The following is a 17,993-nucleotide window of genomic DNA, read 5'->3' on the forward strand; positions in this document are numbered from 1 at the left end:
CTCGCGCAACAGCCTGCACCCTTTACCCGACGGCAATCGCGGTTACCATCTCCGAGGAGACCCGCAGCCACTGGGCCACGTTTGGGGGTGACGGCACTGGAACGCTCCCCGAGCCCTTGTCGGGAAAACTGAAGGCAGCGGCCTTCGGGGGCAAGGTCGCTGGGACACAAAGTGCTGAAGACCTCCCATCAACGCTTGCGCGCAACGCCGAAGGCATTCCGTCAAAGAATAATCGCAGTACTGAAGAAACGCCGACATCCACATCTGAACCCAATGGCCGCGTGTCGCTTGACTTATCTGTGCCGATTGACGGTTTTTAGGTCACTGCATTGCTGAACACTGATGCAGACTTTTCGATCATCAGCGGGAGGCTAGCGAAAGATCTCAGGAAAGTGATCACGCCATGGAAGGAAACGTGAATTCGAACAGCTGGTAGACACGTTGTAACACCGCTGCGTCGCTGTACCGCTAGAGTGAAAATTCGTGCGCCAACGTTTGTGCTCAGCTGCCTCGCTCTTCACGACCATTCGCGTCAGCTGATTATCGGCATGGACTTCCTTCGGGATTACGGTGCCATCATTAATCTCCGTGAGCGCATCGTGACCTTCTCGAATCAAGGTGCAACAGATCGAGACGCATATAACTACCGTAGACCTGCGCTGTGTGTTGCTGACGACAGTGTGACGCCGCCACCTCGAGCGACTGTTCCCATCGAAGTCACTTGTGAAGACTCCCAAGATGGCGACGAGGTGGCTGAAAGCAACTTATCACTTCTGCTGCTCTAAGGTGTATGCGCCACTCGAAGTTTTGTGCATGTCCCTGAAGGACAGTCAACGATACTAGTTACGAACTTCAATTACGAGCAACGGCGTCTTTCCCTGGAACCATCCTAGCCCATGGGGACCCTGTTGCCGACGTCACGGAGTGCTTCGCGTCCGAGGAAACGCATGAGGATGATGAATTTCTAGACCAAATTGACAATAATTCGACGCTGTCAGACGAAAGAAAGGCTGCACTTCATGACCTTTTAAGGGAGTTCCGATCTTGCTTCACCTCTTCTTCCAAAGTCCGTGAAACACGCCTCACGAAGCATCAAATTATTACCGTCGATGACGTCCGCCTCAATCGGCAGCAGCCTTATCGCGTTCCTGCCAAAGAACGCGAGGCTATTCAGACACAAGTAAAAGAGGTGCTCGATGACGGGATTATTCAACCAACCAGCAGCCCTTGATCCTCGCCAGTCGTTCTAGTGAAGAAAAAAGACGGAACGCTGTGATTCTGTATTGACTACAGGAAGCTTAATAGCGTCACAAAAAAAAAGACGTCTACCGCTTCCACGGGCCGACGACTCTCTCGACAGGTTACGACGCGCGAAATATTGTTCGTCCCAACGATCTAAAGAGTGGCTATTGGTAAATCGAAATGGATGAAGGAGACTGAGAAAAAAACCACGTTTGTGACTCCTGACGAACTTTACGAACTCCGAGTTCTTCCCATCGGCCTCTGTTCTGCACCAGCCATTTTCCAGAGGATGATGGACGCAGTTCTCGCTGGCTTGAAGTGGAAAAGCTGCCTTGTCTACAACGATGATGTGGTCATCTTTTTCGAGAGCTTCGAAGAACATCTGAAGCGTCTGAGAAAGGTTCTGGAAGCCATTCGCACAGCTGAACTCACGCTGAAACCCAAAAAATGCCACTTTGTCTATGAAGAGCTGAAATTTCTGGGACATTTCATTAGTGCAGATGGAGTGCGACCTGATCCAGACAAAACTGCTGCTGTCACTGCCTTCTCTGTTCCATCAGATAAAAGAGCCGTACGCCGTTTTCTCGGATTGTGCGCGTATTATCGCCGATTTATCGCTAACTTCTCGAAGATAGCTGGACCTCTTACGCGACTCAACTGAGATGTCGTGCCCTTTACTTGGGACGCAAAACAAGATACAGCGTTCACAGAGCTACGACCGAGAATGTAAACAGCCCTTCTTCTTGCCCATTTTGATGAGGGCGCTGCTACAGAAATTTATACAGATGTCAGCAACGTCGGACTTGGCTCTGTCCTTGTACAACGACATGGCGGCGTTGAGAATGTGATAGCTTACGTCAGTCGTACTCTTTCTCGAGCTGAGACTAACTATTCTACGTCAGAAAAAGAATGCCTCGCAGTCATGTGGGCGACGACCAAATTTCGGCTTTACCTCTAAGGTCGTCCCTTCAAAATGGTGAGTGACCACCACTCGCTCTGCTGGCTAGAAAATCTCAGAGATCCATCTGGCCGTCTCGCTCGGTGGAGTTTGCGGTTTAAGGAGTTCAATATTACGATTGTGTACAGGTCAGGGTGCAAACACGACGACGCCGACGTGCATTTTCGAGCGCCTGTGGGGTACGCTGTGAGGGGCTCCGAGGATGAAGATGCCTTTCTTGGAGCAGTTAGCGATTCCGAATTTACATCAAAACAGCGGGTAGACGACGAATTACGCCCAGATATTGTATCCCTGGAAGGCCGCAACTCTCAGGTCCCTCAACACATTGCTCACGAACTGTCCTCTTTTTGTCTAAGAGGAGGCATTCTTTAAAAGAAAAACGCCCAAGGTAGCGGCAAAGCCTTCCTACTCGTTGTTCCTATCGACATGCGTGATAAGATCCTCCTTGCGTGCCACAACGAGCCCACGTCAGGACATTTGGTCTATTCGCAAACTCTCGCCAGTCTACGCCAACAGTATTACTGGCCGCGACAAGTGTACATTGATATGTGAAAAGCTTCCGTGAGTGCCAGCGCCGCAAAACTCCGCCTGTGAGACCCGCGGGCCTGCTCCAGTAGATCGCACCACCACGGACACGGTTTGACCTCTTGGGAATGGACCTTCTAGGGCCCTTCCCTTTGTCGTCCTCTGGAAACAAATGCATTATAGTGCGACAAATTATTATTATTAATATTATTAATATTATTTTATATTATAGTTTTCAATACTGCCAGTCTCATTCCGAGACCATAGCAGGTGGGCGTACAGATTGTACATGCAGGTGGTACAATAACAGCGCAGAAATCAGAAACAGGAATGTAGTGAAATGACAGTCATCACAAAGTATAAGAGCGAAAAACATACAAATTGTTTACATCTGCAAAGACAAAGAAACCATCACCAAAAAGAAGAGAAATTTGGCATGAAGTGCAGTGGTACACAGGCAAACAAATAGCAAACTTCCTAACACTCCAGTCAACACTTGTACACTTCACTAATACGCTTTCACTGGCGGCGCAATGCTTCTGGTAATGTGAGTATTGCCGCACTAAGATAACATATTTTCTAATTTTAGTGCAAAGTCGGATACCGATTTCGCACTTGTTATGGAGGAATTCAAACAGTTCCATTCCCTTATGGCAAGTGGAAAAAAAGAGTGCTTGAACGTGTCATTGCGGTAAGAGTACTCTTTCAGTGTGTGCGAATGTTTGTGCCTAATAACGCGGGAGTCTGACGGACGGATATACAATGGTGGGTAAATTTTATAAGTGTTGTGAAGTAGCTGAAAAAGAAATTGAAGGCACGCTTGTTTTGCTCAAATCGCAAGTGTTTGGAGGCCAGAGCTTGCTAACATATTTGTAGGAGAATCAGTGCGCTTATATTTGTTGCAGATGAATCTTGCTGCCTTCCTCTGTACATTTTCTAGCTTTTGAACGTTAGTGACTGTATAAGGAAACCATACTGTGTTAGCGTATTCTAATACCGGTCTTACGTAGGTAGTATAGGCTAAAAGCTTGGTTGAGTGAGGGGCCAACCGAAGGCATTCGCGAAGATAAAAGAGCTTGCGCAGAGCAGCCGAGGTAATGTTAGAAATGTGCGCATCCCATCTGAGGCTTGACGTTATCTTACTCGTTATGCTGAAACAAAAGCGTTACCCGGTGGCAGAACCTCTGAAGTCGCGCAGTCCTTCGTGCACGAAATTGTCCTACGGCATGGTGCCCCGTCATGCGTAATTACGGAGAGAGGGACGTCGTTTACAGTACGAATGATGGAGGACATTTTTAAATTGAGCTGCACAAGTCATCGAAAAACAACGGCTTATCACCCGCAATCCAATGGACTGACAGAGAGGCTTAACAAGACCAGAGCGGACATGCTGTCAATGAACGTGGACGTAAAACACAAAACCTGGGACGAGATTCTTCCGCACATCACGTTTGCTGACAATACGGCAACGCAAGAAACAACGTGATTTCCACCTTTCCTACTTGTTCACGGATACGACGTTCCAACCATGTTCGATGCTATGCTTCCGTGCGACCAAAGCAGTGAACTTGCTCAAGACGCTGAACAATACACTCAATACGCCGATGAAGCTCGTAAGCTAGCTCGCATAAGCACCAGTCACCAGCAAGATGCAGACGCACAAAGGTACAACCTCCGCCATCGAAACGCCACCTACCACCCTGGGGACCACGTCTGGGTGTGGATTGCTGTCCGGCGACCAGGGTTATCCGAAAAACTCCTAAGCCGTTACTTTGGACCGTACTAGGTTCTTAGACGTGTCACAGATGTTACCTACGAGGTATTTCCGGACGGCGCAGCGTCTTCTCGTCGACAGCTTTAGCCCGAAACCGTGCATGTTGTTCGGCTGAAGCCCTATTTCACACAGTAGCCTTTGTGGTTTCACGTGCTGCGACATGCCGTGACTTTGCGTTGCTGCTGCTGTTTCTGTTCTCCTGTGTTTTTATGCCTTTCCTTTCTGCGCTTGGCGCAAGCGTTGACGAAACTTCCTCATTTGCGCTGCGAGTACTGGCACTCTTCTTCTTCTGGTTTTCTGGATCTGCGTGTGTATGCCTTCATTTTTTTTTCTTTACGAGCATCGAGTCAATGTTTTCAAAGAGGGGGGGGGGGACCATTGCCACAAGGTTTGCTTGGGTGAGTTTGATGAGTGAAAGAGGACAAAGACGATCTATCTGAGGTATTGCTTCGCTTTGGCTATTCGACTCAACGAGCCCCTTATATCAAGTTTGTCGTGAAAAACGTGACAATATATATATATATATATATATATATATATGGGATCTAGCAGACAATAATGCCAAGGAATGTATAGGGGAAGTTATTAGAACAAATGGAATGTAAATAACACGGAGGAATTGAACCTACGAATATTGTGTCAAATCACGGAAAAACGAGCCCTTAGGTATACACCTCTTTCCCTTATTCATTAACGAGGGCCTTGTACTGGCAGACTTGGAGTCATTAGGTTGTATACGAGGGACTACTGGTCAGCTGCCTGCTTGTAATAAGTTCACGTGCTACGTGACGCCACACATGCGCATAAAAGGGTGTTTCACACTCGCCGCTTGGCTTTTGGCTTACAGATGGCGCTTACTGACACTCGCACTTCTATATTCATATATAAACCACGAAAAACGTTAATGAAGAGACGGCCGCTGTGATAGCTCAGTGGTTAGAGCATCGAACACGTTATTCGAAGGTCATAGGTTCGATTCCTGCTCACGGCTGGTTATTTTTCACATACTTTTTTTCTTCTTTTTTACATTCTATTTGTTCTAATAACTTCCCCTATACATTTCTTGGCGTTATGGTCTGTTAGATCTCATTATTATTGTGTCAAACCACGGAAAAATGAGCTATTAGGTATGCACCTCTTTCCCCTATATATATATATATATATATATATATATATATATATATATATATATATATATATATATATATATATATATATATATATATATATATTTATAGATGAAATAGATGATCAGAGTTTCTTCCGGCTACCGTAATAAAAGTTATGAACTTCGAGAATAGTGCAGTATAGGAAACAAAACAATAAAATATTTATTTAATCCTAACAGTTTTGGCTGGTGGACCAGCCTTCTTCGGAGGATGTAAGTGAAATGATACAAGTTCCCGTAGCAGAGGGTCACCCTCACAGTTTAAAGACACTCAAAAAAAAAAGAGAAACAGACAAGCGGGCGAACGAGGTAGCAACAGACAACAAGAAGCAGAAGAAGGAGAGGAACTAGAAAGGAGCGACGGAGAGCCACCGGAAACGAGCGGGTAATTCTGGCATTGTTACTGCGTATAGGTAAGACGCGCCGCCAGCGGAGGCGACCAAGAAAAACGGAAAAATGTGGAACATGTTGCCGCTTACTCGCATCCCACACATGGATCGAGTTTAAGTTCACGTGGTTTGGCGGCTGGCCCGTGGCATCGGGCAACACACACACACACACACACACACACACACACACACACACACACACACACACACACACACACAAGAAGCATACGACCCGCTCCAGCTTTCGGAATATAATGGCCACGTTGGAAAGCTAATGTGCCCTCTCCCCCTCCCTCCACCTGCCCTGTCTTGCAGAAAAATGTACAACCAGTCATACTGAAAATAAATGAATGGGTATTCTTGTAAAAGATGAAAATATATAAAAATAAATAATACAAAAAAGTACTCAGAAATGAAATTAAAGTCTAATAATACTAACACACGCCGTTTGGTTCACGTAGCATTGAATTCGTTTAGTTTCGCAATATTGACCAACTTGCGTGTGCGACTTCACGTATGTATAAATAAAATAATTGAGTAAATTCTGTGTTTCACGAAACGTCGCGGAGACACGTCAGTCGCCCAGGGCTCTCGTTGATTCCGTGGGTAAGTGATCTGAAATTCTTTATGAAGTATGACTCCCGCTGTTCGTGCTACCGTGTGTTCTGGAAGCCGGATTGTAGGAGTATGACACTTACGTGTTCGAAAGAGTGACCAGGAAGATTGATATGTTTGGAGAACGGCAAATTGGGGAGGCCCTTTACGTGTGCCCTGTGGTTGTTGAAGCGCAAACGGAACGCGGTTTCCGTGTGTCCAATATATTCCTGTTTGCACACCTCACAGCGAATTTTGTATACCGCATTGGCTGATTCACAGTTAAGGTCGTCTTTAATTTTGTACACATAGTCTGAACAGGAGGCTTCGGCCGTATCTGTGGTCACCATGTGTGTGCACACCCTGCAGCGAGGTTTCCCGCACGGTCTACAGCCCTGATGGTGGTCGGACTTGTGTGTTTTCGCCCTGACGAGTAAGTCTCTCAGGTTTTTGTTTCTTCGGTAAACCACCTTGGGCGGAGTCTGAAAAATGGCAGAGAGGCGACTACTCTGTTTAAGGATGTTGAAGTGGCGGTTTAGTATAGAATTCACCCGAGGGGCGGCGGCGCAGTATGTGAGGATTAAATTTGCCCCTGAAGTCATATCATCTTTATTCCCACCTTTTTCTTTCATTGTTGATTCTCGGTCCAAAGAGCGAGCGCGCTCAATCGCATTGTCAATTATTTGTTCGGGGAACTTTTGACGCAAGAAGGCTGTTCTCAATTCCTGTGCGTGGGTGTCAAATTGCGTGATTTCAGAACAAATTCTTCTGTATCTGTTGGCTTGAGAGTAAGGAACACCTGTTTTGCAGTGATGGGGGTGACTGCTTTGGAAATGCATATACTGTTGGCGGTCTGTTGGTTTTTTATACAGGGAAGTAGATGTGGTGGTGCCACTGAGTGATACAGTGACATCCAGAAAGTGAACACTCTTCTGCGAATACGTGTGCGTGAATGTTATCGAAGGATGCACGGAGTTGAAACTGGAAATGAATTTGGAAAGATTATGTTCACTATCGGCCCACACGAAGAATATATCATCGAGGAAGCGTCGGTAAAATATAGGTTTGAATGGAGAATTTTCGAGGAAAGGAATCTCCAAAGCGGCCATGAAAATATTTGCGTAATTTGGGGCCATTTTGGTTCCCATGGCAGTTCCGTTTACTTGCAGATAATGGTTTTGGTCGAATTTAAAGTTATTATGTTTAAGTACCAGATTTAGGAGCACCTCTAAAGCGCTTTCGTCGAATTCACTCGTCGATTTACTTTTTCCATAGGCGGCCACTGTGGCGGCGATTCCTTCGGTGTGGGGAATGTTTGTGTACAGTGATGAGACATCCATGGTGACCAAATAGCAATCTAGAGGTACCACAAGTTTTGAGACTTCTCGAAGGAAGTGGCTGGTATTTTTGATGTATGATGGGAATGATTGTGGGATGTGCCTAATCAGAGAGTCAATGAAACTAGAAATTTTTTCAGTAGCAGTACCGTTGCTGGAAACTATGGGTCGGCCGGGATTGTTAGTCTTGTGAATTTTGGGTAGTAAATAGAAGCGCCCGGGAGACGATTTGCCAGGTGACATAATTTTAAGCATAGGGTAGGTTATCTTCCCACTTTTACGTAATGATATTAGTGAGGCCTTAATAGTACTTTCATACTCCTCTGTCGGATCACAAGGGAGTTCTTTATAGAAATTTTCATCTGCCAGTTGGCGAAGCCCTTCTTTGATGTAGTCAGTCCTGTCGAGTACAACCACAGCACCACCCTTATCAGCTGGCTTAATAACGATGCTCTGGCTGTCACTTAAACTGCGCAAAGCCTCCCGCTCCTTCTTGGACTGATTGTTGCGAATGGGTCGGCGCTTTTCATATTCCCTGATTATATCACCCTGGACGGCTGAAATGTACATGTATAGATATTTGTCTCGTTGTTCACCTGGAGTCCAAGATTTATCTGAAAATTGATTTTGTTGCGTGCTGCTTCGATCATGAAAATATTCTTTTAGACGCATGGTTCTGGTAAAGTTGTCCAAATCTTGGTAAAGTTTAAACTCATCAATTCTTCCAGAGGCGGGGCAGAAGGTTAGACCTTTTGATAGCAGCTTTGTTTGCGCAGGTGTCAAAGATTTGCCGGAAAGGTTAACCACATTCGTGACATCGGTGCTCTTTTGTGGAGATTGATGAGAGGTAGCAGGTTGATCTGTATACGTTGTGGAAGGATTGCTGGCGGAGTATTTTAAAGTGGGCCACGCACCGTCTCGCCTCAATTTCTTGTCCTTCTTGCCCTGAATGGTCAATCTCTTTTTTCCTTCGTATTTGGCCAGCTCTTCTGTTTCTGACTGCGTTAAACTTGACTGTTTTAGTCGCGCCTTTTGTTCCTCTTTAAGTTCCGCGGCCTTACGTGTACTGTGTTGTATTACGACCTGTGTAAGCCTAATAGATGCATCTTTTAAGATATTGCTCCATTGCCGCTGCTCATTTTTGTTGAAGTTATTCATTGCGGGTTGCAGTTGAACAGTGAGACCCTTTGGTGTGAATCCCGATGAAATATATGTTTTAAGGTTTGAAACATGCATTTCAAACTTCACGCGCTTATTCATTATTCTTTCTTAAGGCCATGAAATCACGAGACCAATATGTGCTGGAGCGGGCCGTCCCTGACGGGTTGTTGAGTCAGTCCCTGCGTGGGGGAGAAGCACTGTCACCGGAAGCCTCTGGGTGGCCCCGAGTCGTGTTGTAGGGGCTCTTGCTTCTTGATCTATGAGGAGCGCCCCTCGGCGCTCGTGGTGATGATCGTCAGCACGGGATCCCGCTTGCTTCGCGGATGCTGGGGTTCTCACTCCGGGAATACAATGTTTTCTCTGGCGGCTCGGCAGACCTAATGGTGCATGGTCAAGCCAGGTTGACGGCGACCTCACCATATTTCGCAGAAGCAGCGATCTCAGGGGGCTGGCGATGAGGGCAACACCCTCAAAACTTGGGTGTATACCATCGGCCGCCAGAACCCGGCCAGGCGGAAGCCATTCCAAGGCGTGATCGATGTAGAATAGAGTCCCGCTTTGACGACAGTGCAATCGAAGGAGGTGGTTGAAGTGGCCCGCTTCTCTGTTGAACCGTCCGACGAAGGGCCGGTTGAGGCACGCGCACCTGTGGTCTGGGGCCCTCGGTAGCACCAATGTGGTGAAGATCTTCTTAATCTCCGGCCGCTGCTCCACGATTCGGCTCACCATGTCCTTGTATTTTTGAAACACCACAGTGGCTGAGGAGGAGGCTATGTCATTCGTACCCACGTGTAACACCAGAGTGGTCACTGTGCGTGAGGTTTGAAATGCATGCTTCAAATTATGGTGCATGGTCAAGCCAGGTTGACGGCGACCTCACCATATTTCGCAGAAGCAGCGATCTCAGGTGGCTGGCGATGAGGGCAACACCCTCAAAACTTGGGTGTATACCATCGGCCGCCAGAACCCGGCCAGGCGGAAGCCATTCCAAGGCGTGATCGATGTAGAAGAGAGTCCCGCTTCGACGACAGTGCAATCGAAGGAGGTGGTTGAAGTGGCCCGCTTCTCTGTTGAACCGTCCGACGAAGGGCCGGTTGAGGCACGCGCACCTGCGGTCTGCGGCCCTCGGTAGCACCAATGTGGTGAAGATCTTTTTAATCTCCGGCCGCTGCTCCACGATTCGGCTCACCATGTCCTTGTATTTTTGAAACACCACAGTGGCTGAGGAGGAGGGTATGTCATTATTACCCACGTGTAACACCAGAGTGGTCACTGTGCGTGAGGTTTGAAATGCATGCTTCAAACCTTAAAACATATATTTCATCGGGATTCGCACCAAAGGTTCTCACTATTCAACTGCAACCCGCAATGAATAACTTCAACAAAAATGAGCAGCGGCAATGGAGCAATATCTTAAAAGATGCATCTATTAGGCTTACACAGGTCGTAATACAACACAGTACACGTAAGGCCGCGGAACTTAAAGAGGAACAAAAGGCGCGACTAAAACAGTCAAGTTTAACGCAGTTAGAAACAGAAGAGCTGGCCAAATACGAAGGAAAAAAGAGATTGACCATTCAGGGCAAGAAGGACAAGAAATTGAGGCGAGACGGTGCGTGGCCCACTTTAAAATACTCCGCCAGCAATCCTCTCACAACGTATACAGATCAACCTGTTACCTCTCATCAATCTCCACAAAAGAGCACCGATGTCACCAATGTGGTTAACCTTTCCGGCAAATATTTGACACCTGCGCAAACAATGCTGCTATCAAAAGGTCTAACCTTCTGCCCCGCCTCTGGCAGAATTGATGAGTTTAAACTTTACCAAGATTTGGACAACTTTGCCAGAACCATGCGTCTAAAAGAATATTTTCATGATCAAAGCAGCACGCAACAAAATCAATTTTCAGATAAATCTTGGACTCCAGGTGAACAACGAGACAACTATCTATACATGTACATTTCAGCCGTCCAGGGTGATATAATCAGGGAATATGAAAAGCGCCGACCCATTCGCAACAATCAGTCCAAGAAGGAGCGGGAGGCTTTGCGCAGTTTAAGTGACAGCCAGAGCATCGTTATTAAACCAGCTGATAAGGGTGGTGCTGTGGTTGTACTCGACAGGACTGACTACATCAAAGAAGGGCTTCGCCAACTGGCAGATGAAAATTTCTATAAACAACTTCCTTGTGATCCGACGGAAGAGTATGAAAGTACTATTAAGGCCTCACTAATATCATTACGTAAAAGTGGGAAGATAACCTACCCTATGCTTAAAATGATGTCACCTGGCAAATCGTCTCCCGGGCGCTTCTATTTACTACCCAAAATTCACAAGACTAACAATCCCGGCCGACCCATAGTTTCCAGCAACGGTACTGCTACTGAAAAAATTTCTAGTTTCATTGACTCTCTGATTAGGCACATCCCACAATCATTCCCATCATACATCAAAGATACCAGCCACTTCCTTCGAGAAGTCTCAAAACTTGTGGTACCTCTAGATTGCTATTTGGTCACCATGGATGTCTCATCACTGTACACAAACATTCCCCACACCGAAGGAATCGCCGCCACAGTGGCCGCCTATGGAAAAAGTAAATCGACGAGTGAATTCGACGAAAGCGCTTTAGAGGTGCTCCTAAATCTGGTACTTAAACATAATAACTTTGAATTCGACCAAAACCATTATCTGCAAGTAAACGGCACTGCCATGGGAACCAAAATGGCCCCAAATTACGCAAATATTTTCATGGCCTCTTTGGAGATTCCTCTCCTCGAAAATTCTCCATTCAAACCTATATTTTACCGACGCTTCCTCGTGATATATTCTTCGTGTGGGCCGATAGTGAACATAATCTTTCCAAATTCATTTCCGGTTTCAACTCCGTGCATCCTTCGATAACATTCACGCACACGTATTCGCAGAAGAGTGTTCACTTTCTGGATGTCACTGTATCACTCAGTGGCACCACCATATCTACTTCCCTGTATAAAAATAACCAACAGACCGCCAACAGTATATGCATTTCCATAGCAGTCACCCCCATCACTGCAAAACAGGTGTTCCTTACTCTCAAGCCCACAGATAAAGAAGAATTTGCTCTGAAATCACGCGATTTGACACCCATGCACAGGAATTGAGAACAGCCTTCTTGCGTTAAAAGTACCCCGAAAAAATAATTGACAATGCAATTGAGCGCGCTCGCTCTTTGGACCGAGAATCAACAATGAAAGAAAAAGGTGGGGATAAAGATGATATAACTTCAGGGGCAAATTTAATCCTCACATACTGCGCCGCCGCCCCTCGCGTGAATTCTATACTAAGCCGCCACTTCAACATACCTAAACAGAGTAGTCGCCTCTCTGCCATTTTTCAGACTCCGCCCAAGGTGGTTTATCGAAGAAATAAAAACCTGAAAGACTTACTCGTCAGGGCGAAAACACACAAATCCGACCACCATCAGGGCTGTAGACCATGCGGGAAACCTCGCTGCAGGGTGTGCACACACATGGTGACCACAGATACGGCCGAAGCCTCCTGTTCAGACTATGTGTACAAAATTAAAGACGACCTTAACTGTGACTCAGCCAATGTGGTATACAAAATTCGCTGTGAGGTGTGCAAACAGGAATATATTGGACACACGGAAACCTCGTTCCGTTTGCGTTTCAACAACCACAGGGCACACGTAAAGGGCCTCCCCAATTTGCCGTTCTCCAAACATATCAATCTTCCTGGTCACTCTTTCGAACTTGTAAGTGTCATACTCCTACAATCCGGCGTCCAGAATACACGGGAGCGTGAACAGCGGGAGTCATACTTTATAAAAAAATTCAGATCACTTACCCACGGAATCAACGAGAGCCCTGGGCGACTGACGTGTCTCCGCGACGTTTCGTGAAACACAGAAATTACTCAATTAATTTATTTATACATACGTGAAGTCGCACACGCAAGTTGGTCAATATAGCGAAACTAAACGAATTCAATGCTACGCGAAGCAAACGGCGTGTGTTAGTATTATTAGACTTTATTTTCATTTCTGAGTACTTTTTTAGTATTATTTATTTTTATATATTTTCATCCTTTACAAGAATACCCATTCATTTATTTTCAGTATGACTGGTTGTACACTTTTCTGCAAAAGAGGGCAGGTGGAGGGAGGGGGAGAGGGCACATTAGCTTTCCAACGTGGCCATTATATTCCGAAAGCTGGAGCGGGTCGTATGCTTCTTGTGTGTGTGTGTGGGTGTGTGTGTGTGGCCCGATGCCACGAACCAGCCGCCGAACCACGTGAACTTAAACTCGATCCATGTGTGGGATGCGAGTAAGCGGCATCATGTTCCACATTTTTCCGTTTTTCTTGGTCGCCTCCGCTGGCGGCGCGTCTTACCTATACGCAGTAACAATGCCAGAAATACCCGCTCGTTTCCGGCGGCTCTCCGTCGCTCCTTTCTAGTTCCTCTCCTTCTTCTGCTTCTTGTTGTCTGTTGCTACCTCGTTCGCCCACTTGTCTTTTTCTCTTTTTTTTGGAGGGTCTTTAAACTATGAGGGTGACCCTCTGCTACGGGAACTTGTATCATTTCACTTACATCCTCCGAAGAAGGCTGGTCCACCAGCCGAAACTGTTAGGCTTAAATAAATATTTTATTGTTTTGTTTCCTATACTGCACTATTCTCGAAGTTTATAACTATATATATATATATATATATATATATATATATATATATATATATATATATATATATATATATATATATATATATATATATATATATATATATATATACATATAGGCAGGCATGGTGGTTGTGTGGCCATAGCGTTGCATATAGTCAAGAAGATCCTCCGTGAGCAGTCACAATGTGGTTCATTTCGACGTTTCGGCCTAGAGTCTGGCCTTCATCAGAATTGAAGGTAAAGTTTGATGGTGCTCAGCCTTATACAATCTCAAATTGGAGGAGGGAGAAAGAAAGAGGGGAAAAAAGAAAAGAAAAGAAAAAAAAAGAAATAAGAAGAAAAGAGAAAAAGAATATCGGGTGGACTCCCACCGGGCATCCCCCTTCCACTCTTCCTTCCACTTCCCCCTCCATTTCTCTCCCTTTTCTCCTCTCTATTGATGCGAATTCCAAATAGTTTTTTTGTTTCTGGACAAACAGAAACACCATTTAGGATTCGCTTCAATAATCACAGAGCCCATGCGAAATCAGCCCCAAGTCTACCTCCATCAAAACATCTCAATCTTCTCGACCATGCATTCGACAAACTATTAATAACGCTCTGAGAGACGGGATTTAAATCAAACCGAGAACGTGAACATCGAAAGTCATACCTTATACACCAATTTAACACCCTCGATAGAGGAGTAAATGAGAATCCTGGTGCACTTGCAGCAATTAAAGCATTAGGAAACAATAACTTCAATAATTAAAATAGTAACTGAGTTCACGGCACTGCAGCCGCGAAGGGCACTGGACAATTCAAAACAATTCCAAGTGTAAGTACTCTTCCTAAGTACAGCTGTCGTCTGTTTTCTGTTTTTACTTTACTACCCAATCAATTGTGCAAAGCATGAAATGCCCAACAGCAACCCTGTGCCCCTACTGCACGCGTAATCCAAAAGCGGGCAAGGAATTCGCATTGCGCCCGCTTACTAGCCTCTGGGGTAATACGCGGCACTCCTCTTTCTACCACAAAATGTCCGCGAGCGCTGAGTAGTTAAAGGCCTAAACTTCTTAAAAAAGCTCTTTTTGCCCCACACTGAACCGCCTAAGCCAGGAGGCGCCGTCTGGTCGGGAAAAATGCGTTATGAAAGGAAGCATACACACACCGCAGACATCAGAAAGGTGAAAAGGAGAAAAGGGAGAGAGATGGAGGGGGATGTGGAAGGAAGAGTGGAATGGGGGCGCCCGGTGGGAGTCCACTTTATATTATTTTTCTCTTTTCTTCTTTTTTCTTATTTCTTTTTTCTTATTTTTCTTAGTTTTTTCTCTTTCTCCTTCTTTCTCTCTCCCTCCTCTGATTTGAGATTGTATAAAGCTGAGCACCATCAAACTGTACCTTCAATCCTGATGAAGGCCAGGCTCTAGGCCGAAACGTCAAAATAAATCACGTTGTGACCGCTCACGGGTGATCCACTTGACTAAACATACACACACACACACACACACACACACACACACACACACACATATATATATATATATATATATATATATATATATATATACTTATATATATATATATATATATATATATATATATATATATATATATATATAAATCGTGCTCTTTGTAGTATTCTTTCTTTGTAGTGTTGTCTTATATTTCACCTTTTGATGCCTTCTTCGATATGCTATATGTCTCTTGCTATGTCTAAGCCTCTTGACAACCATGCAATATATTTTCATTTCGGTTGTTTTTTTTTCTAATTCCTTGTTAGGGGTCCAAAATTTCTAATAGAGTATATACGCTATTTTATGATTAGTGTCTTTCAAACTCATTTTATTTTCGACTTCTTTTAACCAGGGTTCATTTAGCAACTGTTTTATGAGCTTCATTTGAGATTTTAGCGTCAAGCCGTATTCATCTGTTCGTTTTTCATCTTCATTGGCTACTTTGATGTATTCGTAGTCACTGTTATTAAAAGCTGTGAGAAGCCTCCAAGATTTAATTTTTTTTGTTTACGTTGCCATCATGTGATAACGTCTATTCAACTATCGCTCTTGCTGTTTTAAATGTTTTTCAATGAAAGACAATTTTTTAAATGAAAGTCACCTATAAAAGTATGTTCATGTTTGTAAAGTTCTGTAAAACATTTCTTGTTGTTGATAATGTCGCCTGGAGTTTCTATTCGAACGAGCGTAGCAGTTTATGATGAACAGTTCTCTTCTGTTTTTTTTTGGTCATGGCTGCAACTAGTTTTTGTTCTATTGCTACTAGAAGCGCAGGTATTTTTTCTATGCATTTTATTTGCTGTCCTAGGGTTTTTATTTGTTTGCTATATCTTTGTTTTAGTAGAAAACCTACAATTTTGCTTGCTCAGCAAATATGGTTCTTGAATTACTGATCCATCAAATTCTTTTTCTTGTTGGAAGTTGTATACTGACCGATTTGCCCCAAAATTCCCAACAAAAGTTTGCTTGTAATATTTGAATTTCAGCGTTTTTAGCTAATGTCTTACGCAATGACACGTTTAGTGAGGTCTGGCTCAAATTCTCTTTTTCTCGTCAGTCACTCTTGCTACATAAACTGGGCATTCCCATAACGTCATGGGGTAGTTTGTTTTGGTGCCACTCTCACCCTGGCAAATGTTGCAGTGCGGTTCGGCATTGCAACGTTCTGGTAACTGCCTCGCTACCCAAAGTTAGTGCATTGCTGAGGGCCACCACATTCGGGAGCAGTGCGGCCATGCGTCAAGCCTTCGTACAACTAAGCCAGAATGTTTCATAAAAACTGGGGAAATGAGACCTACCGATTTGAACAGTTTTCTTGCCTCCAATCGCTCTGCTCCCGCTGCGGTTAAGGCCTAGGATGAATGTTTGGCATCTCCTGCTCGGTCATGGCTTTTTCACTGCAATGTCATCTGGTGACCAGTCCAGACGTTTTCTTTTGATGATCCGGGCCGCAAGACTATTGTAGTCAATGTCGTCTTCCAGTTCAATCACTTTATTTGAATCTCACTTTATTTAGGGAGTTCGGCATGAACGTTCTGCGTTTCTTTGTCGTTCTTGATAAACAAAAGGATTTTGGCTGGATGATTTTTTGATGTTGCCGTCATTGTGTTCCCCTCTCTTTGTAGCCGAACCGTTGCGTCTTGCAAGCCAAGGTCAAGGGGGTCCACTCTTGGTCTTAGGAGTGCTGACCTCGTTGTATTCTTGTCTGTCTTTGAGAGCTTGGACAACACTGACCATTTGTCACCGTCGCTTGTTGGCAGTGATGATTCGGAAGTCCTGCCTTCATCCAGGTAGCTCCATGCTACTTTTTGGGCAGCGATTTATGTTGTCCGATGGTTGTGGTCTCCACCTTCAGCCTCTCTAACGTCAGCACCACGGCTGCTCACATCCACCTGGTCATCCTTTGTTAAGTCCGATCATCTTGTTGTAGGAAGTGATCTGGTTGCTGTCGATCCTTGCAAATCCTAGTTCTTTGCCTTCTTTGTTTTGTTAAGTCCTTGTCTCTGGTCCATTTTCTCAGTCTACTTTTTCCGTGTCTTGTTGCATTTGGTGCCTTCTGTGAAAGCTGTTGGTGTGTTGTCATATTTTCTGGGTTTTTGTGACCATGTAAATGGGCCCCATCGCTGCATATGCAGCAGGTCTGAGTCCCCTTGCTTCTTGACCTGACTTCGTGTTTGCATTCTCACTGCCTTTTCTTTTAGCAAGTTTCATTTTACAGGTGTTTTTGAGGTTTTTGAACCCCGAGTGCATTGACTCCCTCACGTGTGTGGTAGGTGACCCATAAAACCAGTGGAAATTCTCAATCGATGCAAACCCGCCCAAGATGGCGGCCTTATAGCATATATACATCTTACTCTCTATTTATCACTTGGAATGTATATTTATAGTCTAGTTCGCTTTTTCTTAACGTTTTTCACTAGACAAGACAAGGCTGTTTTTGTTGTGAAGTGGAGAATTTTAGCCACATCGTTTTAGAGAAATTTTCAGAATTCCACCAAAACTAGCTCAACTAGATTTCACCACCTGGCCACACTGGGCTCATTTTAAACTATTTTGCTGTGAATAGAAATGAAGAACACAACAACAACGCCAGGCAGGCCGGCGCAGAACACGCAGCATTATCACAGAGAAAGCTGTAGAAGTGGTCGTTCTAGTATTCGAT

The sequence above is a fragment of the Rhipicephalus microplus genome, chromosome 9 (genome assembly GCF_043290135.1).
Source record: "Rhipicephalus microplus isolate Deutch F79 chromosome 9, USDA_Rmic, whole genome shotgun sequence".
Lineage (NCBI taxonomy): Eukaryota > Metazoa > Arthropoda > Arachnida > Ixodida > Ixodidae > Rhipicephalus > Rhipicephalus microplus.